Source organism: Lichenostomus cassidix, chromosome 11 (assembly GCF_008360975.1).
Source record: "Lichenostomus cassidix isolate B80296 chromosome 11, HeHo_3.0, whole genome shotgun sequence".
NCBI lineage: Eukaryota > Metazoa > Chordata > Aves > Passeriformes > Meliphagidae > Lichenostomus > Lichenostomus cassidix.
The window spans coordinates 9,891,270-9,915,056 of NC_139492.1; the positions used below are offsets into that span (position 1 = coordinate 9,891,270).

The 23,787-nt window shown below is 38.8% G+C and overlaps 1 long non-coding RNA gene across 4 annotated transcripts in view; it reads left to right on the top strand.

Annotated features, from left to right (window-relative positions):
* LOC146432284 (uncharacterized) overlaps window positions 1–23,787 on the top strand; it is a 560,777-nt gene that overhangs the window by 418,809 nt on the left and 118,181 nt on the right. Inside the window, exon 1 of one of the 4 annotated variants that reach the window (XR_014854532.1) lies at window positions 22,212–22,226. The exons of the other annotated variants lie outside the window; for them this stretch is intronic. This is a non-coding gene — a long non-coding RNA (uncharacterized LOC146432284). Of the gene's footprint in view, window positions 1–22,211; window positions 22,227–23,787 lie in introns of those variants that run through there. 4 annotated transcript variants of the gene reach the window in all.

Sequence of the window (23,787 nt, forward strand, 5' to 3'; positions counted from 1 at the left end):
TAATAACTGGAAAGGAAATTTTGTAGTATTTGTCGCCTTAAATGCCAGGCTCACCTCTCATGAAGAATCTCCAAATGCTTTATAAATATTCATTAATTGCTACTCACAGTAGTAGAGTAGCATTCTCACTGTGGAGTTAAAGCACAAGGCACAATGTGTAACTAAATCTTAATTGGCCCTGGGGAAAACCCTCTGGTGCATGCTAAGGTCCCATAGGTGAGGGATTTAAAGCTATTTTTTATCCACTGGCTTTTGGTGAGGGCATGCCCAGCCTCCATTGTTTGGAGGGCTGCTCAGTCACCTGCGAGTCCTTCAGAGCAGCTCGTTTGCTGCACGCGAGCCTTGCTTTGTGGTGTGTCAGAAGGGCTCTGTGAGCCCAAAGCCTCTGCAAAACCACTATTCCCTTCTGGCCTTGGCTGTCATTGGAGGGACAAGGCAGGAATCAAAGCTTAGGCTTCTGATGTATCTTGTGTGGCTGCAGTTTTGTGCTGGCAAATACGTACTTGTTTAAGCCATTATGGTTTCTTCTGCTGTCTAATTAAATGAGAGAGTACCTTTCTCTCTTTCCTTGACTTCATCACCTGAGAGGTTTTTCTTACTGCTTAAATGCCTTAGGAAACTTTAACTGAGTATGCTTAATTATTCTGGAAAGACCTGACTCCTTCCTGGTGAGCTACCTGACCCAATAGCAAGGTACTGAGCAAAGTGAAAAATGGTGGCAGCATCTCCATTTTCAGGAGTGGTGGGACTGGCTGCTCTTCCCTTCTGGTGGATGTGATTGTCATATAATTATCTTATTGTGTGATTGTCCAGCTTCTACCAACACCCACCCAAAAAGTGTGATAATTAAATGTGCACTGCATCTAGTGAATGACTTCCCAGTTACAGAGGAACGTGCCCTAGTTTGGATCAAGGGCCGCATTCAGATCTGTAAGGTTTATGGTGAGTTCCCACAGCAGTACCAAATCCCTGTTTGTGAACGAGAGAATCCTAGTTTGTTTCATATTTACAAACCACACTGTCATTACCACTGATGCAGTATCAGCTATGATAATTATCACTGTGCCTTCAGCTTCAACAGAGCAGACATTTGTCTGATCCACGTGGAGGGGTGCCAAGTTGGCTTGTGGTATACTTGCTGAAATTAGATGGCTTTTTTCAGCTTGGATTGCACCAACACCCACTCATGTTAACTGTGAAGGAATTAGTGTGGTTAAAATGACATTTCTTATGTTGTCTTATGAAATTTGAGTTCTGAATTATGAATTACAGTAATATGACTTCTGTTCCATTTAGTGACTAGGTGGAATGTAGCGTTAAGATATTTTGACCTTTTTTGGCAATTGTAACTTGGAGAAGGTGGTAGCTGTAGATAAAATTAGAGGATACTCTCATGTTAACAAAATTAAGGTTGCAAAGTTTGGTTTTACAAAGTAAACTTTTGCTCTTCCAAGCTGCCTGGTGGTCTGCTCTAGTTTGTGGTTTTTTCCAATACTCTACCTAAAAATCCTTTCCCTTAATTTACCTTGAGAAAACCTTCTTTAAGAAGATTTTTTGCTGTGGATTTATCTTTATTCATTTGGAGAAAATAGAATCTATCTGATATTCAGAAGACCACTTTTTTCTAACAAGATTAGTTCATGTCCACATGTGACAATAGTAAGGTTTTTGAGAGTCTTTAGTCCTGTCCTCTTTTCTCCCAACTGCAGATTCTTGGGTGTTTTTACCAGTGGTTTTCGTGGGAGGAGGATTAAGCCAATGCTTCTGAAAATCCCAACTGGGACATTTTTCCATGTAATAGTCCAGGACTGAGCCACATGGAGAAATCAAGGCGTCTGTTTCCTCTGTGTAATTGAGAATACTTCTCAGGAGCCAGAGAGGCAGATGGGAGAAAAAAATAAATCCCGGTTGTGCGAAATCTAGTGAAATAGGTTTGTTGGTCAATAATTCTGGAAAGATAACTTTCTTTTTCTAAGTCAAGTAAGAATATAGATGTTAGGAGTTGCCTTTCAACCCAATTACTGGAGGAGGTCTTACAGCTCTCTGCAACCGAGCGTTGAGTCTCAGGTAAATGCACGCACTGGCTTGACCTCATGAGTTTCTTTTATGGTTCATTTTCATCACTGTCCTTTATGTTGGTCTCTGTGGGATCCTGGAGCCGACCCAGACTAAGCAGCAGAGGAAGGGCAGGGTGTCCCTTGTGGGGCTGTTACTGCTGCAGCTGAGCAAAGCCCCTTAATGATTCCAATAGATTCGCCTGGGCTTACAGTGGGAGAAAAATTCACCCTGCAAATAAAGAGCGATGGCTGGTGCAGCTCACTGGGATACACTGAGCAACTTAATTATGTTCAGCACAAGTTCAAGCAGTATCTGTAGATAACATATGTGACTTCAGAGCCAGAGGTTCAGAAAAGTGGATTTTATATTTTGGTGGACTATAAACTTGCAGATGATAGCAGGCATTAATCTAGTTAACACTAAAAGCAAGTTCATCAGTTATCCCATGGAAAATACAGTTGTGTCCTATAGTTGACATCAATCACGGGAACGGATCAATGTTTTTCAATAAGAAAATGAACAAAGATACCATTTCTTGCCAAAAGGATATTGCTACTGGAAATGGCGGTTACTGGCAACCTTTTTGTTTTCATTGAAAACTCCAAGACTGAAAATTCTTGATTTCCAGCCTGTCAGTTAAAACACAAAAACTTCTATAAAAAAAACTTAAGTGAAAGCATTGTTCTCATAAATCTCTTTTATGAGAACTAAAAACATTTCCTGCTCAACTTAGTGGTTTTTAAATTTAGAATTTTTACCTATACTTTGCTCCTAGGTATGTTGTGCCCTGCTGTCGCTGAAGCACTGTGACACGGGTGGCTGTTCCAGGACATGCCATGTTGACGATGCAGTCTCAGATTGCCAACATGAATGTTTGGAAAGTGCAGGAGAACAAATTCAGACTCAGTTGTGTGAAACTTCCGTGAGTTAACTTCACTGTTGTTTCTCTGAATTCATGGAGTGTAACGGGCCATGAATCAGTAATTTTCATTCACAAAAGAACTTGTTGTATATATTCAGGTCCTCCTAACAGTGCTGTAAGCAGCATTGCCTATTAAGCTTTCTAAACTATTTAAACTAGGTCAGAGTGAGGGAAAACTGTACCAACATTATGATTAAAATGCACCAGTATAACGATCCTAGATAGCATTGTTGTTTTTGTTCCCATGAGTCACTGCCTAACAATATGGTTATTTTAGCTCTGTGACTTCTTCAAAAAGAAGAGCTGTGCCCTCATCTTTACAAAAAAAATTATCGTCTCTCTCTTCCCCCTTTCCTACTAGATTATCTGCTGTTGCTGGTTTGCTAGAAAATAATTGTGCACATTTTAATTTTAGTCTGTCTCTTTTGCCCCTTATTTGAATTACTAATGTCCCTTCCGTTTCCTTGTAAGGGTCTGTGTGTTGGCTGGTAAGGACTGCATCTTTACCAAATACAAAATAGTAGCTCACTGAAATGCTGCCAGGAAAATGTTTGCCAGGTTTGGGTTATTTTTTTTTCATTGGCTTGATTTTTGCACCTTTTTTTCTGGTGAAAGAAGGGAGTAAATGAAGCACCCAAGATTTTATGTTTGGCCCTAATCAGTTTTCATAACAATGAAAGAGTCCCTATTGCATGAATATTAAATTTTGATGAAGCTTTTTTTTTTTTTTTTGAGGCTGTAGATTTAAGACAGCTTGGTAACCAGAACTCCTCTGCTCTGTGTCAGCTCTCTGCAAGATACTGAATATTATAATTTCTATATTTGCTGCTCAGTTGTCATTTAATATTAATATGCAAAATACTCATTCCCTTTAAAAATAATGTTCTTATTGTATGATTTATTTGATGTGGAGCTCAGAGTTTTGTCTTTTCTCACATAAAATAAAGCACCTTTCAGAGGGAGATGATCTGTTTCTTCCTGTACGTGTGGCACAAAATGTCAACATTCTTCCTGTCATTTGTAGACTCAGTGAACAGTGAAGCAAACATCAGGCATTGCTTGTGTTAAGAGCAGTGGGAAACTATTGAGTTTTTGTTTTCAGAAATGTGCACCATGAATCTGAAATGTTCAAGGATTTGCAGGCACTGCAAAAATTTCTTATTCGTCCTTCTGTGACTCCTGAATTCTTAAACTTTGATCTGTAATTTTTGCCCCTCAAATTTGGATCTTGTGGTGGTAGTCCTAGTACCTGTGAAAAAATACAGGGTCAGACTGCTGGCATTATTCCTGCATTCAGCTCATCATTTCTCACATAGTGGCTCTAGACAGAACTTGCCTTTTATATGCTTCAAATCTCTGGGTCTAATCCTATAAACATTTACATACTACACTGCTTAATTTCAACTATCTATATAATACTATGATGGATTTGATGAAACTGCTTACATAAACACTGGAATGTATATATAAATGGTAACATTACATGTTACCCTGCTCTACTAAAGTGATAGAAAAAACCTCATCCCCTTCATCAAGAAACAAGTTCTTGTCCAAAAAGACATATGCAATTTAAGCTTCCCTGGGAATTGATTTCATTTAAAGCACTGCTTTTCCTATGGGACCTAACTAAAGCACACTGAAATCTGCTGAGGACCTGGCAGGAGTGAGTAACTCTGGACTAACTTTGAGTATTTGGGAAAAGTGGGTTTATGGAGGAATTTGAAAGACAAGATTGTAACAAAACACAAAGGCACTGCCAATTATGAGTTTGAATCTAGTGAAATGACCTGAATCACAGCCCTGCTAGGAGCATTGGGGCTCTGGTTGAGCAGCTGACTGTTCCCTCTGTCGGCAGCTTCCCAAAGTTGGGGATTATTTGGACAGTTCTCCCTGTCTTTGAAATCCAGAACTTGTTATCTGTCAGTAATAGTATTAACTATATATCATATTCATGTACATTTTGGAGGTTTTCCATGTTCTTCTTGGAATTTGGAAACCAGAACTGGACAGCTTTTCCTAACAATTCCTATCAGTGTTATGCATAGGTGCATTATTTCAAATGGACTTTCATCTTTTATTTTCATCCTTTCATCCTTGATGCCTCTTTTGGATTTGAACCATATTTAGTTGACCATAAAAGGAAAGCTTGTAGTATTTTACTTTTTAACTATTAATGTTCTTATTCATAAAACCCACTTTGAGATTTACAGGTTAGTTATCTGAAATACTGGCCATTTTCCCTAATGTTGATGAATCAGGTTCTCCAAAGTGAGTTCAGGGCTTAATCAGTAGTGTGAGTGGACAACTATCGGGATGACTGTCTATAGGTCCAGTATGTCACATCAAGTCTTTGTCAAAGTCTCAGCCAGGTAAAACAGTTTCAGTTTTGGTTTTTTTTACTATGATTTGCCCTATTTGTGAGGCTTTGTGAAAAGGCTTTGAGCCACTAAAGTTACATTCTGAAGGAGAAGATAGAAGCAAGTCAATGAAGAGAAGTAAAATTGACAAGCAAAGTGAGCAATATAGGTCTGTCATGCTTCTGTTTCTCAGAGAGGTAGAAAGTTTGAGTTGGGAGGTAAGGAGAAATAAATGGAAAGACGTAGAGAGGGACTGAACTGGAACGGTTGACAGAGAAAAAGAGAAGCAGCAAAGCAGGCCTAAAGTGGTCAAGAGGAAGTCACTGTACGCTTGACACTGTTGTCTACAAATTGTGGCTCACTGAATCCAGCATGGAAGAGGCTCATTTAAACAGCATAGTGTTGTGGCTGAGCAGGTCCTGCTGATATTGGATTACAAGCAAGGTGTTTTAGCTTTTCTTCCTCTCCCATCTCTGATTGAGACTGCTCGTTGTGGCACATGTTCCCACTGACATGTGGTCAGGTTGCATAGCTGGGTAACCATCCTACATTTAAAACAGCTTTGTGTCCGGTCTCGTTAGCTCATAATAACTGTGAGCCTCTTTCTAGACCCAAAATACTATCTCCACCTATTATTGTACCAGCTCCTTTGGCTCTATGCCCAGGAACTGCTCTTCGTCCCACATGGGGAAGTGCAGGGAAGGGAGAAAGTTGGTGGGGGCAGCACAAAGTAGAGCCCAAAGAAGTGCAATGAAGCAGTGAAGGGTTTAAAGCCACAAGTCTTTTGAGGAGAACCTGAGGTGCTTGAGGTTGTTTAGCCTGGAGAAAAGGAGGCTTAGGGTGGCGTTCTTGCTCCCTACAACTACCTAAAAGGAGGTTGTAGCAAGGTGGATGTTGGTCTCTCCTCCCAGGTAACAAATAATAGGATAAGAGAAAATGGCCTCAAGTTGTGCCAGAGGAGGTTTAGGCTGGAGATCAGGACAAAAAGGCTGTAAAGCAATGGAACAGGCTGCCCAGGGAAGTGGTGGAGTCACCAACCCTGGAGATATTTAAAAGATGTAGGTGTGGCACTTGGGGACATGAGTTAGTGGTGGACTTGGCACCACTAGATACAGCTAGATACTTCTATAAGGAATTCTCTCTGGCTTCCTGAAGGTCCTTGCTATGGCTGACATGCTTTATTTAATAATCATAATGTGACAAAGTTGTCTGTTAATTACTTTTGATTACAAAAGCAATTGAGGTGAAAGGGAACATGATTCTCTGTATGTGCAGTTGGGGAGCAGAGCTACAGGAAAACAAACATCCGGTGCCTCAGAGGAAACCTGTGGTAAATCCAAGAATTGAACACAAGTCCTAAGTCCCCTGTTACTGCTTTAGCCACAAGAATCCTGTCATTTTACAGATAGACTCTAAATACATAGTCATAGATGTTTATTTTAAATTCCAAGGAATTGATCATTGAGAGACCTCATTGTCCTTGGCAAATATTTAGGGGTCTTAAATACTCCTTAGGAATTTCTTGCCTAAGGGAGGTTCTGTAAATTCAGTGTTCTAATCATGTATTCTTTTTTTTTTTTTTGCACATCAGAAGTCTTACAAATACATGACTGTGTGAAGCCTTTTAGATTTGTGTATCTGATCCTGGTAGCTGACTACACTAGTTAGGTGTGCATGACTGCACTCCAAAAGCGCAGACAAAATCATCTCTACTCCTTTCCCTGACCCTACAAGGAAAGCTACTAATTTTGTAACACAGTTCAGTTTCCTCCAAATGAAATCAGTGAGATAAGGATCTGTACAAGCAAATTACTCTCTCCCTGTTATACAGTGTTGTAAGTCAAAAGTAATTAAAAATCACATTTTCTTGCATTTAGTAAGCCTTACTATCAAACTATAGTATGACAGAAAAGTCTGGGATTTGAATCTGAGCTTACCTGCATAAATGGGATAAATCTGCTCTTCCTAGAGACAGCTGTGTTCTGTTCATGTTCCAGTTGAAACTGAGTTGTTACCCTCCTCTGCTTTGTGTTGATAAGTCTGCACTTGGAACAGTGAGTCCATTTGCATCCCTTTTCTGTCCCCTCATCTCATTCCTGTTCAGGAGTCATGTGGAGGAACTGTAGAGGACTATAATGATGGTCCAGGGCCTGGAATATTTGACCTGCAAGAAAGAGCTGAGGAAGCTGGTCTTGTTTAGTTTTGGGTAAGAGGCTAAAGGGTATCTAACAGAGCTTGCAGTGACTTTACAAGTAGCTACAAAGATCCCAGAGACAGTGTCTTCTCAGTACTGGCACAAAAGCATACAAGGGGTAACAGTTGAAAACAGCAGAAAATGGGAGGTTCTGGTCGGCAATTAGGAAATAAATTCCTCTAGGAGGATAGTACAGGAGGGGGACAAAGCTATGGCCAACTTGGTTGAGTGAGAGGTTGGACTTGAGACTTCCAGAGGTTTCTTTCACCCAGCATTTCTTTGATTCTGTTACAGAGCATAAATATTCAGTTCATTGACTGTTATTTCTAATTTATATTCTGAGTTTTTAGTGTGATGTTGCTCAAGGCCAGATTCCACTGCTTCTATGTTAAGGAGTAATTTTAATCCCTTGTAATCAATAGGACTATTTTTGGCACAAAGTTCTGGATTGCAAAATCCACAGATATCTGTATTGCAAATCCTAAAGGAGATTGATTTCTTTCTTCTTTTTTTTTGTCTTTTTGTAAAACACTGAACTTGCTTAATGAATAAGCAATGAATTTAGCAAATAAGAAATTTGCTAAAGCTGAAGGAGCTTGATGAAGCTTGATTACATTCCATCTTTTAAAATTTGTATACTGCTTGCTTTTCTTTGAACGCATAGTATGTTTCTCTGAGAAAGTGATATTTGTGTGTGTGCAATTTATCTTCTCTTAACCCATTCTTGTGACCTTTTACTTAGGTAACCTGATTGAAATCTCACTTTGTTAACTTTAATTGACATTGAAAGAAAATTTATTTTTCCAGAAGTCAGGCAGATCAATACGAATTTGCACTCTGCTAATTTTGCTTCCTGGACTTGTCTTGAAAACTGTAAAGAATGTGATGGAAAACATTGAGAGTCTGTTGTTATTCTATGTTTGCTGTGTTAGTGGGTTACCCAAAACATTTCAAAATTAACTGCAAAATGATAGTGCAGCCATTAGAGATGAAAGCAACCCTTTAAAATACTTCACTCTTTACTGAAGAGAAGAATGCACTTCTCCTTCTGTGCTTGATTCAGAATTAAAAGTTTGGACTATGATTATTACTTCAGACATTTTAGGCTGTCCAATAAAGTCATTGATCTAATTAAACCAGAGCGTAAATTACAGCTTTCAGCACCTAGATCTCCCAATATATAAGGTGGTGTTAAGTGCACCTTCAAAAGCAGAAATAAATAAGTTAATAGCAAATCTAAAGGGATCAGTTCTATCATGGTTTAATTAGACAGTAGAAATTATGGCCAGAAAGAGCACCATGTCCTTAAAAGTAGCAAGGTCCATTTTTTTCCTGAAAAGGATAACATTTGGCTAAATAGTGTGGTCTGACATTAGGTTTCATTAGGTGTAAATGACATTGCAGAGCCTCAGGCTTTAAAGCAGCTTGAAGAGGTACAGGAAGGGTATTTTTCTTTCACCTGTCACCACTTATTTTCCTGAGCTACTGGCCAGTAGCCTGGCATTTTCAGCTAATGGGAATTAAATAATACAGCTGTAATACAAATGTTGTTTGTTGTTGCTTGGTCTTATGTGGCAGTCATTAAAGTTTAAATAAAAATCTGGAAGGAGAGCCACATAATGGTTAAGGACCCTCAGCTAACTTTGGATTTTTATAGCCTTCTCATTATAGCTATTATACACTAACACAACCACTAATGAAAGGCTTGGAAACTTTGTGTGGGATGAGGCTCATTTCAGGCAGCAGGAGGAAGTGACCGTCTGCTCGGAAATAGCAGTGTGTGCCAACCCCGCACAGACCCCGCCTGTGTGTCTGCTTACTTTTCTAAATTAATTTACAGCAAGATTCATCTCAGCTTTGTGCTGGGCTGCTGAAGAGGCCACCCTTGTTACCAGTGGGAAGCACAGCCAGGCCCAGCCTGCCCGCCGGGGCTCATCGAAGCCTTCACACACATTCCAGCCCTCCAGGGCACTCACCTCTCCCCAGGGCAGGTCTTGGTCCAGGGATGGGTATTACCAGTGCCAAAGGCTTGTAGAATCCTGGGTTAAATCCTTTCTAGCAAGAGGTGCTGTTTTTATGGTAATGTGCTCTCAATTACATCATTGATATAATTTTTGGTTTAGGTTTTACTACTTCTTTCCTGCAAAAAAAAAAAAAAATTGCTCAGTCTAATACCTTTTGATTCTTATAGTTCAATTTATTTGCTCACTTTATGAAAATTGTACATCCTACAGATAACAATTGTTGCTATTCTTGTTGAGAAATTTTCTGTGCTCCCTATAAGAAAGCAATTTCAGTTCTAGTGAGACATAGTACAACTTGTTTCTGACTGCAGTGGTAGTAAAATAAATCTCAGAAGTAAGGGGCAATTTTTAGCATCTCTTTCTGGACACCTTTTTTTTTTTTTTTTTTTTTGCACCCCAGAATGCTCTCTGAGACTTACACTGCTGCCTTCATGGGCCTACAAGGAGCCACACTGCTTCTTTGTGCATCCATCTTCCCATCTGCCAGAGAGGCATTGCAATGCCTACCTCCCCAGTTAAGTACTTTGAAGATTATTGATGTTGCAGCAAAGCTTTTATATGAGCATTTGATTCTAATATTTCTTCCTTCCACAGTATGTTTTATTCAGGCCAAACTCCTACCCACTTTCCTTACAGCTAATGGAGCAGAGAATCTTTTATCGTGGCTGTTCCCTATTGCGGCCTGAGAGGTCTGTTTTGATATGTCAGCACAAGGAACTTTTCTTTTTATAATTACAGATTTTGTCAACCATTTTGACTACTAATCGAGCTGCAGTATGGATTATTGCCTTATTAGTAACACGAGCAGTTCTCCAAAACACACAGCCTGAGGCAGAGCCTCATTATGGAAGACTTCAGGCCAGTTTATTTAGCAAAGCTGTAAGGAACTGGAAATAAGATCTTATACTGGGAAATGTTGAGTAACCTTAACTGTAGGCTAAAGCCCTGCTTCCCTTGGGGACACACCCTATCCATAGGTATTTTGCTGTTCATATTACTGGTTATGTGTTAGGAAAGAATCCACTAGCTGGTGTTAAACCAATGAGCAAGGCAGCCCTAGGGTCAGCCAGCATGTTTAGGAAAAGGACTATGAGGTATTTCTCCTAAAACTTGTCTTCTGAGGAAGACACTTGCCTCAAAAGGAAAGAGAAAAGTGGTCAGTGACATAATTTGAATGCAAAATTACAGACTACTGCTGAACATTAAAATATTTCTTCCAGTTCCCCAGGGATTTTTGCGTGGAATTCACTGCACTCAGTGTGAATGGCAAAGGGACTATATTTATACTTGGTAAATTGGCTGGATGGGCTCCTGGGATTTGAATTGTTTAACACAGAAAGCTCTTGATTTGAGGATATTTTGTAGCGTCCAGTGGCAAGATCCACCCACAACCCCACAAGGGATGTATACAAAAGGATATGTCTAATTTTGCATCACGAGTAGCTGGAGAAGAATACAAGCCAGGCATTCAAGCTGCGTGATTTGAAGAGCAATAAAAAATATGAGATATAAATTAAAATTATCAGAATGAAAGTCTTTTCTTAGAAGCATACAGAATTGGACTCAGTATTTTGATTAGTACTTCCTTCCTCCCTTACTGGAGTAATTCTGTTCAGGTCACTGCAACTTTTTTGAATTATCTTGATTTTAGTAAACATTTGCAGAGGAAAGAAAATTGAATGCTTCCACTCTTTCAAATTAAATATTATGATTTCTTCAGAATTAGTTAATTCAATGACATTTTTTCATTTTAATTTTAATATTATTGATACCTAAAATATTTTAAAGATACCTGTGTTTTACAAATATAAGTATTAATTTATTACATATGTAATTAAGGCAGCAGATGAAATATTTTGCTGTATCCAAAATATTTGTATATTTACAGCAAATACTTAATTTTTATTCAAATAAAAGTAAAAAGCTTTTGGAATCTTCTCTGGCTAAGAACTGGCATAACTGGTACAGCTTTGACCCCAATCACTATTGTGGCAGTTTGATTCCCCAAATTTAGCAGCCTTCAAATTGCATCAACAGCACCACAGCATAGTTATATTTCAGACTTTCAAGGCATCAGGAGGAAGTGTATGTACCTTTAAATGTCTTACTCTGAATTTAGCCAGAAATGAATCTTATTTTTGCATATTTATTTAAGTACCTGGGCAGGATTTTTTTTCATGAAAATGTTGCCTGTAACTAAGGCACAAACAAACATTAAGCCACTTTGTTGTTTGTCTACTTTAAATGAAAATGTTGCATTGGTATAAAATCACTCTTGAAGTATTTTTTATCTTATGAAAATGTTTCCAAGCAGAAATACTTCAAAAGCACATTTTCATCCACTAAAGAAAGTGTTCTCAAAATGAACGACTTTTAAATGCGGATGGTAGCAGGTAAAAGAAACAACCCTATTAAAAGAACTAATGAGAAAATAACCCAGGAACAGTCCCGTTCTGTTAGACTCATCATTTGCTGTGAAAGTAAGCTGAGTTTTGAATGTCTGAAAATACAAGTGGCAGAGGGCTGTGGGCTGGGAGGGTGATTTAGAGGGATCAGCTTCGGGTGCTTGGAAGGAGACAAGGGCTCAGGGTGGCTTTCCTCAAACCCATCAAGGCTGTCCTGTAGCTGTCAGAGCAGAGAGGCAAGTGTCACTAACTGTGGCATGAAAACTAGGTCCAGCATGTTCATCTTTGGAGCAAGTACCAAAGGGAATAAACAAGGGGAAGGAGAGTGATGGAATGGGTTTACAGTCTATGCTCTGTCTTCAATAATTAAGGTTTCCTTTAAAAATATATTTTTTTTGCTTCTTTGCCTTCATTGCTGTCACTATTGACTTTCTGGTTCACAGTTTTATGGTCATGTTCTTGCTTCTTCCTATGAGAGCTGCCAGACTGTCCAGAGCAGCATCTTGTTTTCAGCCTTGTAGGCAGTCAGTCCCCCGGAAGAGGCTAAGGTGTTGGACACAGCCACAGCAGTGCTTCTCCTGACATGTTCTGTGGGTTTCAGATAATAGTGGTTAGTGATCATCCGCTGATGGACCTTTATCCTGCGTGGATTTGTCTAATCCTACTTTGAACCTGTTAATACTCTTGGCCTCTACAATATCCTCAGGCAACAAGTCTTGCATGCTAATTGTATCTGGTGCAGAGTTTGAACTGTGAAGAGAGGTGTGAAGTAGGTCTAGCCTGTCTTTGGGAGAATGATGGCATGATTCATCTTTGTAACTGGAGGACTAGAGCCTAAGAAAAGAAATAAGGCATATTTTGAATTGCAACCCTGAGCAAATAATAAGGTCTAACACTAAGAAATCCTGACTTGCATGGAAATATATGGAGTCTCAGAGGACACATATATTTTAACGTGGACTTCTTATGCATGGAGAGAGTTCAATCACGACACCATGGGAGAACTTTTGTGATTAGTGTTGGTTTTCACAGGGGGAAACTGCAATACAGGTGGGGAATACTGCATGTTTTGTGCTTCTGTGTTTGCCAACATGTGCTGGAATCAGGCAAACTAAATGTTGGGCGCTGCTTGGCTGCTCTTGCAGGGAGATGATGAGGAACAAACAGCCATTTTTAACTGCTCCAGTTTTCTTTTCAAATTTACTCTTTCATGTATCATTTGTGACTTCCTCAGATTATCCCAGGGAACCAGGAAAAAGACGCCTTGTTTCATTCTGTATCTGACTAGGGTTATGGGTGTTTCTGTTTCTTGATGCTGTTTGACCATCAGCCAAGATGCAGAGAGCGAGGGAGATTTTTGTTGTAGTTTCAGTTGCTACTTCATAATAAAATGGAAACAAAGTCTGGTGGCACCCAACTGTGTTATCTAGGGAGTCTTGTTCCTTATTTGATTATAGAGGAGGTTCAGATTTCTACTTACAGGTTTTCTATTTAATGTCTCTCATTCCTCTCTATGAACCTGTACAGGACTTTTAACTCCTGCATCTGAGCACCTCTTTACCCAGGAGTGGTGGGAGCATATCTGTGCTATCCTGAGGAAAAACTCTGAATTAGGAATTCAGCACAGGTACTGAAGCCCTCTGTGCCTGTATAGGAGCAGTGCAGATCTTGTAGAGAGAGAAAACTTGGGTTTCATAAGCAAAGGGAAATCCAGCTGAGACAGAAGCATCTAAATCCTGCACAAGAGGTATTTATCCCCTCTCTTTCCATGCTCCCATCTATAGCCAAGAATGTGGCAGGGGGGTGGGTTGCACACTGCTTACAAGCCTTGCAGTGCACATACAGAGCCTTGTGGAGGTACCAGTGCCAGCTCTGAATCAAGTGCTGCAGTCAACAGAAGGAACAGGTTCACGTTAAAAGTTGAGCAGTGCAGACGCACCAAGACAGTGGTACCTCTATATCTGTCATGTTGTCATGAAGCTGCTTTTAGTAATGCTGAGCAGGAAGAAGATGGCTTTTTGGCCCCTAGCAGTGACTAAAATGTGAGCTACTTTTGTGCCTTGGTCCTTTTAGCTGTGGAGAACCTAATTTTAGCACAGTAGAGATTATATATACACATACACACACACACGTATGTATATACACACGTCCAAGCTAAAATTTTAAATCATTGAAAAACCACAAAGTCTTGAATTAGAAGAGAGGTCAGGGGAAAGTTCATGAACCCCAGCTGGCACAACAAACACAAGCAGCAGCTGATTCACCTCTCCCGAGTTCTGCCAGCATGGTGTGGCTCAGCAGGACCTTCAGCATAACCACAATCACAGGCTTCTGCTAATGGAGCTTCATCTCACACATATCCTTGATGTGTAGTGTCTAGGGCCAGGCACCCTAACCCTGGCAGAGATGTCATGTTTCACTCAAAAGAGTAGTTTGTAATTTAAAGTATTTTAAACTGTGGCTTATTAGCAACAGTTCCTTCCTGAGTAGTGTGCAATGCAGCTGCACTTGATGCCATTACTGTAGCACAGCTAAAGGCACATGGCTTAGCCCAGCCTGTATTGCCAAGACAATTTTTTCATGGGATAAATAAGGGAGCTATGATTTTCTACATCTGTAAGCACCTAAATATTTCTTAGAGTTTGGCTCAGATCACTGCTCACCAAGCAGAGGATACCCAACACAGCATGTTTATGATTCTATGATTTATCTAGTGACAGAATCTAGTTGTGCTTTTCTTTTAATGTAAATAATTCTGAGATTTTTTTTTTCTCAAAATTAAATAGACTATGGCCTTTAATGTCTTTTTTATTCTCCTGAACATTGCATTGTATGTTAAAAAGGAAGGAAAGTATTACAGCAACTATGTTTTCTACGGAGGTTACAGGGAATCCCTTTACAAAGGCCTTATTGAAGGCCATTATTACCAGCATCATAGTAAGTGTGTAGAAACTGAGGCCCATGGAAGAGAAATGACTTGCCTAACTTTGCACAGTGCACTGCTGAAAAAGATGGGCTAGAGCAAAATTCTGTACAGACCTAACCTTATGCCAGGAGCTGCCATTATTCCTTCTCCAGACAATTGCTGCTGTCATCTGTGCTTTGGATGCCTCTGGTTATGTGTTTTATAAGATGTGCTAGTGGAGGGACAGTAACAAAACCAGAGTAGAGTCAGAGAACAGGCTGAGATTGGAGCATGTTTGAGAGAAATGTTGGTAATCTTGATCAAGCTTGAAAATAGAAGAGGTTTGAGGTGAATTCTCAGTTTCAAATCCCACATTACATGGCTGCATTTGTTGCCAACATGTATGTTGTAAATATATTTTTTTCTTTTAGAGACTTGCAGAACTCCTTTAACCTGGCCCTGGTAAGATTAATATGATATCCTTTCAAATACCTTGAACAAAACATGCCAATTTTCTATTGCCTATTTTTAGGCTTCCAGCTGGGCCCAAGAATTGAAAAGTTATTAAAGAAAGCCAAGATCTGAGCAAATGTGGCTGCTATAAATTGTAATATAAACCACTTATAAGTATAGGTTTTATCATCCTAGAATTATTTCTTAATTTAAATGTTTCATGTGCATATCTTGGAGATGGGGTTGTATTTGGGTGAGGAACCCTATTATAAAAGTTATTTCTTTGTATGCCAGACTGTGATTATTCCAGATTGTAAAAATAAAAGTATTACACATCTGTGAAATACCTGGAAAACTTCTTTGACAAACCAGATGTTAGACGATCTAATACTTATTTTAAAGGTACAAATACAAATGAAAAAATACATGCAAACTTCTTCTGTTGCGATGATGGTGTTATTGCTGTAATGTTAATTGCTTTGCTTTTCATGTCTCCTGCAGCAAGGGCAGTGTGAATATTTGAGTCTGGTTCCCATTTATTTTGCTTGGAATGTGTAGGACTGTCTTGAATATCTTCCATCATTATTTGGACGGTACATGTGCAATAGCTCTCTTAATGTAGGGCAGGGAGACATACTGTAGGTATATAGTGTAATTAACTGCAAAGCTATTTGGGAGCAGCTGTTCCCTATTGTTGTTGCTTAATGTTGTGCAGCACAACAAAGCCTTAAGGCAGCACTTGTTAGTATTTATGGAAACCCATTAGCCAGTCTGTGAATGAGCCTGCAAAAGAAGAGGAAATTCTGATAATAATAAACACGGGTTCTTGTTAAAGCAGGAGAACTCCAGCCATCCCTGTCACTCAGTGCTGGTAATAGCTCTTGTCCCCTTGATTTGTACCACAGACCAAATCCAAACCCTTTCTCTGAATCAGCAATAGAACATTCAGACAAATGAAGTCCTTTCCAAGGCAATGCTTTGCTCTTCCCATCCCACTGCATTTTTTAAAGGAAATCAGAAACCTTTCCTACTACAATCTAGTTTTGGTGCCAGGATGTTCATAGGAAATACTATTTCCTGCCTGTGCTGGCAAGTTCAGTTATTAAACCACTTCCTCCAAGAGCCAAACTTCTTTGAAGAAGAAATAAAGTTCAAAGCCTTTTTAAGAGACCATTTGTTCTTCTTATGTGCCTAACCTGAATGTTACATTGTGTGCCATTTAAATAAAAAGACTTTAATCTCTTGAAGATGGGCTGGCTGCTGTTCTAGGTCACCAGTTTGGGAGAAGCAGACATGAGTTACAACTGACTTTTTCAGGAAGCTGCTTTCTGAAGTTGAAGGATTTTATTGGATTGAGCAGCCACAGAGCCATGGAACAGCTTCTTGCAGGACAGCAGTGGCTCTGGGCTGCTGGCAGAGACAAGGAAGCTTGTGCTGTCATGTGGGTTTATTTGGACATTAGGTAACTCAAAATCTAAATGTAAGGCAGATACTTCAGACTACTTTCTTCTTTCTATCAAAGTCACGTCACTGTTACTGGAATTCCAGGTTTAGGTTTTAACTGACAATACTGTGTAAAGATGAAAGGCACCTATCCTGTTGTGAGTAAAAATGATTCTGTGTGACTAGTGGTCAGTCAGACTCAAGGAGGGAAACTTGGACAGTAATCATCAGTCTAAGGGCAAAAAATATTCAGAAGCAAAAATGTTTCCAGAAATCATTTGCTGTCACTGTTTGTGCTCCAGCTTTGTCTTAAACAGTAGTGAGACAATTAGTTGGGGAAAAAAGCTTCCAGTAAAAAGTTTCGCACTCTGAATCTGATAAAAACAATAAGGAAGGTTTGCCAAGTGTTATAGGCATTTTCTAACCTTGGAGCATGTTAGCAGTAAGGTACATTTGTGAAGAACAGCAGCGGTGAAATGTTTATTATTGTGTGCCTCCATCCTTTTTGTGGGTATTATTCTGTGAGGACGGGGCCACTTTTCATCTGATCTGTGCTGCCAAGGCAGATAAGAGAGGTTTATATGATGTCAGATCTGAAACCAAGGAACCTGTAGACAGGTTCTGAGCAGTGATGCCTCTGGCAACTGGTTTCAAGGCAGAGCTTATGTAGAGTGCCTGAGGTTTTAATAAGCGTATAGATGTCTGAGCAGCACATAAAGAGCATGGGAGGTGACAGGCTGACCCAGTCACTTTCATTAATTGGGATCAAGTTACCTTTTTACATCTGGGCAAAACACTGTAGAGGAGGTTGAGGAAGTGAACAATAAGTTGCCATTGTCTCTGCGCACTGGGTTCTTGGTAACTGGTAAACTGGGACATGGGAAGTAAGTTCACAGTAATAGGGGATGTTCATGGCTGAGAGAGCACCACACTGCATAAATCATGCCTGCAAAAGTGCAAGCATAAATCATTGAGATCTTTGTAACGTGGGCTTGTCAAAAGCTACTGTTCATGTGTGAGTTCTACACACACCAAATCAAATACTTCTTCATAGCTCTCGATGGGTTTTGTTTTATGCTGGTCAGAGTTTAGGGCAAAATCTTCAGGTGGCTCTGTCAAATACTTCGTGAGTGAATGAGAAGTATACAGGTGTCTGCAGAATTATCAACTCAATTGTAAGGATGTTGAGTTAATTTTGTTAGTACTTTTAAAAAAAAGATGAAATAGCTGAAAGTCTATCTCCTGGCTGCTAATCCTGAGAAGTCAAATTAAAAGCAAAAAAAATTGTTTGTCTTTTTGGTGTAAGGTAAAAATATGAATATTTCCCTTATTTCACTTCCATAATTTAGGACCTGCAGCTCAGGAAGGACTGACTAAATGTGCTTAAAAAACATACATCTTTCCTCAGTGAGGAAAATCTTCTTACAGTGTTTTGACAAAAAATTTTTGGAATTGAAGATGGACTGACTGATTCAGGAGGAGAAACCCAGGTTTCTTTTTTTAAACTCTGGAGAGTTTACATTTTGAAAAATATTAGTTATTTCACTGTAGTACGAAATCAGATTTCAGGTCCCTGCAAAAATATTTCAGGAAGTGTTGTTTTCTGGGTAGCTTTCCATAACATTCTTAATTATGTTTTTATTAAGGTTGAATTGATTTTAACCTACTTTTTGGCCTTTTGACCCTTTAAGATATATTTTGGTAATTTTTGATGCTTTTGAGTAAGTGTAAGGCTAGAAGCCTAAATCAAAGCAGAGTTTATCCCCTGGTCTCAAAATTTGAGGAGTTTGGGGTTAAATGAAAGCATTCAGTGTTGTAAGAGCTGAAACAAAATTTTGGCAATTGGAAACACTAGCTCTAGTAGAAGTCTCCCATCTTAGTTACAGTGAGGGGAGCCGATGACCACTGGCAGAGCAGGACTTTGTCTTGTTAACATGAAGTTGGTCATGCTAAGCTGAATCCAGGCAGATCAACAGACTGAGGTCCACATGTGCTTGGAACTTGCTTCCAGGGGTGATCCAGAGTTTGGTCAATTCAACCTAAAACATATTAGCATTGTTTCTGAAAAATGTGTAGTGAGGTATCATTAATGAATATGTATTAGATATGTGTGTACATTCTCCTGTGCTTAAATTGTGGGTCAGACAATGAGCAGCCCAATGGCAGCATACATGAGCAAGAAATCTTCTTTCTACCCCATCCTGTCCTTGCCTGCAGTCACTGGTACCTGTGCTGCCCTGCTGGGGCACTGAGAAGCACTGGCTGCTGATTCTCTGCCTGGCAACGCACAGTCCCTGTACTGCAGCTTTCCCCAAGAATATTCGCTTCATCTGCTCTCAGCTGATTGGAAAAGCCTGTTCATTCCCTCTGCACTGGGAATTTGAATCTTGCCAGGTTGGTGAGTGCTGGCTGGTGATGATCTGGCTGTTCATCAAGTTCAGCCTCATTCAGAATTCCTGAGTTAAGCACATCACTGCTGCATTATCTTACTCCTGAACAATATCTCAAACCTCCACATCAGATACAACCAGCATCTTTCCATGAAACTCCTTTTTGAAATGATAGATCAGATCAAAAGCATTATTTTTTTTATAAGAGAGAGTTTAGGAGAAATTTTTCATCTAGCCTTCTTGTTTTCAGGCATTGCATTCTAAAATGGTCACATTTACTCATTCAAGTTAATCCAGTTTGGGTTAAAACTAATGAAATGCAGACTGCATTAAATTCCACTCCTATATTTTAAAGTTCAATATAAGTATACTTATTTTTTGTTACTAGTTAGTATTTTTTTATTGCTGCAGATTTTGGAGGCTCTGCTTGGGAATGGGAGACCATTGTGCAAGTAGCAATGAACAGACACTGAAAAAGCCATCCTTGTCCTAGTGACCTTCTGAAATTTGCACATCCCAGCATCTGAGCACAGATCTATGTCTCTGTCCTATCTCTCAGTATGTACTCCACTGAAAGAAATTACCAGCCCATACTCCTTGAGAATCTCACTCCTGTTTAAAAATGAGAATGGCTCTGTTTTCTCTACTATTCTGGGGTTTTTTTCTTAAAGGGAATAAATCTTGTACTTCAGCAACCGAAAGAACTTCCTGTGAAAGATGGTTTCTTTTATCACTTTTATTTTGTACTAATTGAACAAAGATGTTTCATGTTTAACTTCATCTAGTACTTGCAGCAGCCCGTTGACAGTTGGTCCAGTCATCATCTTACTGAAACCCATGGAAGGAATCTAAGGGGATATAACAAGCCACTATTTTTAGTGCAGGATACAAGGAAAGATTGCTGGATGCATGGATTTGACTGGTGATTCTAGTGCCACTTAATGGAACTAAAATGGTCAGTGGTTTTGGGTGCTCTCACCTCATCAGTCTGTGATCCTTTTCCCCAGACAACAGTTTTACTGCACTGGTCACAGACTGTGTGAAATCTGTATTTACACTATTATGACTGCCACAGGAAAATGCCAGACAATTACTTTGGGAGCTTCTAGAACGAAACATATTTTGAACTCATGGTTTGGGGGGGTTATGGGATTTTGTTTGGTTTTAATGTAGATCCTGCATTAACTTCTTCCATCTGACGGTGTATGACACTAATCTGTCTGACCAATGTATTACGCAGTCTCAGGAAAGCAAATTTAAGAGCAGATTAAATCTAGTATAGAGTATCTTGTCTATTAACTGTTGTCAACTCTTAGTTCCCTTGCTCAGTGTACTAAATTTGTTCTGACTGCTTTTGTTCATATATACATAACAAAAGGTGTCTCACACTACAGCCTTGTTATAATGCGAAAAAAATGTTACGGAGAAAACACATTGAACATTTAAGTGACAATCCTATTCAAACTATCAGGATCAGTGATTTGCACTGTCTGTGCCATGTTTTGTAGCACAGGGAAATGAAGAGAACCAGACAAGGGCTAGTACTTAAAATTACATGAGCAAAAAATGTAAATAGAAATCAACAGACTGGAGATTTTTTATTTCATTTGCATAGCTTAAAAAATATTACTTATCATTGGAGAAAAAAAAGGCACAAAGTTTTAAGCAGAGCTGTTTGCTGGAACAGTACTTATCTTTCTTTGGCAGGCATTGATCTATTTTTCACATATAAGCTATACAGTGTATTAGCTGTATCTATTAGCTAGGAGACTATGAGTTCTCGAAGGAACAGATGGTTATTCCCAGCCTGGACAGCACTTTTTAAGCATTAAGAAATCTATATAACTGTTCAAGTGAATTACCTGGGGTTTGCCATAGCAGTTTTAAAGCACAGCGTAGACTTAAACAGTCCCTACCACTAGCAGCCCCCCAAAAATGAGAAGTTTCCTTTCTTATGCCCTCTTCATTTGCCATGCACTTTAAAAATGACAGTTGTTGTCCCTATGAAGATTAGAAGATCCATGTTGGATATGTCACATGCTTTGATGGTAGTATTGCCCCAGGCATTTGTCATCCAACCTACAGGGATAACAATGTGTAATGGTGGTGCCTTTTTCAGAACACTGTAAGTATACAGATATTATTAAATTTTACAATTACCACAGGGAATGAATCAAAGCTTCCAATAAGCAAATGAACCATATATATTATTGCCCTGCCTTTATAATTTTTGTTCAGTACCATCTGATTGCATTTCTGTTATCACTTAGTTGTTTCTCTGCATGTAGTTTTATCTAATTTCTCTTTATTTCAGTCACTTGAAGAGGAGATAAATGGATTACTTCAGACTAATTGCTACTTATTTAGAAACCATCAACCTTCTGTAAGAGTTTCAAATCAGTGGTTTAAGCTAGCTTTCACTATCTGTGTTATTTATCTTGAAGCCTTTTATCACTGAAGAGTCTGTTAATAAGTTGTTTTTATAAAGCCACTTTCAATTTTCCCTTACCTGGTCTGCCAAAATTTTTAACAGAAACAGATTGTGATAGTTAAGTAGATAATGAGATATTTACTTCTTTTAATATCTATAAGGATTGAAATACCACTGATAGACCTTGCAGCTGCCTGGCTTTGATTGTAAAGTGTCTGACAGAGAGAGAACTAGAATAAAAATAAATATTGCATTATCTTGATTTCCCATCCTTATGTGATGGAGGAAACAGCTGCATTATTTATCTAATTGAAGGAATGTTATGAGTATGTTTAATTAAATGAAGAGTACTTAGTAATACTGGAAAAGTAAACAAAGGATAAATGACAAAATGAGCTCAAGTCAGCTTAGATGGTTTAATTTGCAAGTGTTGTACCCTTTCATATAATTATTGCAGAGTGTGTTTGTACATCGGAATCAATGTATCCAATCTATATTCAACAACATATCAGTTTCTCATCCCGATTAGCAAGCTTTCTTCTTTTCCCAATGCAATTGGATAGCAGGTTCATGGAGCCTAATTCTCACATATCCATTTGCAGAAATCTTCAGGGGAATTCATCTATTCTTCCCTCAGTGTGAAGGTAAAATCCAGCCTCCTAGTGCCTATATAAATAAAATTTCTGAAATTGTCATGGTTTTAAAATATACTCTAATCCCAAAGCATTGAATGACTCTTGAGTGGGAAATTGGATTGTCATAGGCCACCTGAAATTAAGCTTCAGCAACACAAAGTGCCTAATTTAGTTTTTTCTCACTCATTCTAATAGATGTTCACAGCATGGTAACCTCAGATGAGCACAATCCTAGTTATTGTTTGTATCAAAAAGGAAAAAGCACAGCACAGGAGTTAAGAAATATACAGGTCTTTTGCTCTGTGAGGGAGTAGTTGACATTTCACAGTTAATAGTTTTCCAGGTAGGTAAGCCATTATTAGTTGAAGGCTTCCATATAGGTGGATGGAACATAAAGATTCTGCAGGATCTGGGATGTGAATTCAGATGAAAAGCATGTTCCTTGTGAAAAAGTCCTTATCTTTGCAACCAGCTACCTCAAAAGACTCAGTGAAAGCCCTAAGACATAATTAGATCATGGAGTTTGATCCCTGCCAAATTCATAATTTAAGTCAACGCTTAAGTCACATCTCTAACAACAACAACAACATAAAGGATCTGCCATTAGTGCATGGAAGTGATGCTTTCATGTGCTAATACCCTGATCACTCCAATTTTCAGTTAAAATCAGGACTCAAGAAGTCCTAACTAAATCCTCCCTCTCAATGAATTCTCTCAGAGATGGCTTTTCCTTAGCTGTTTCCATTTCTTAAAGATTTTTTTAAAAATCCATTAATACATATTTTACAGTCTATTAAGTCTTTTATGCTAAAGTAAAGTTTAGGAAAAGTGTATTTTGCCTAAGGTTAAGTAACTCTTTGTTCAGAACTTACTTCAATAGATCAAGCTTTCCAGTGTATCCATTCTTCCTAGGCACTCCCCATCTTTTACAAATATAGCAAAATAAACATGAAGGAATATCATCAAGAAAAAGATATGCTGCTTGTGTAAGTAATTATGTCCCTTGTTAGTTCACTATAAAGTAATTTTCTTTTTTTTCCCCACTCTTTAGATTTCTTAGTGTGCCCTGGAAGGTATTTTTACTTAATTTTGTTTAGAAATTTGAAAAGCAAGAGAAAGTGAGGGATGATTACAGGCTTTATTTAAGGTTTTGATTTTGGTTTCTCTCTGTTCTTATATCAAAGATAAAATGGAAGTGGTGGTGTCATGTTCAGGTAATGAGATTTTATATTAAAAAGAATAAATTAAGCTCATAAAGCCAATGGCAGGAGGGACATGAGGAACCATTTCTAGCTCACAAAAAGGACTTTATACATTAATGCAGTGAGCATCAAGAGTTATTAGGAGTTGAAATTCAAAGCTCAAAGGATGTCAAGTGCTTCAAAAGCAAAGGCTTATTTTGTATTGTTTATATTTAGAAGTGATATGGAGCTCCCTTGAAATATTTTACCCATGATGTCAAAAATCAAAAGCATTAGGGGAAAAAGAAGAACTTGGGACATTTCCCTTGCAAACAAGAGTTTTGTCCATGACACACCAGAGGATTCCTCCGAGGTACAGATTTGTACAC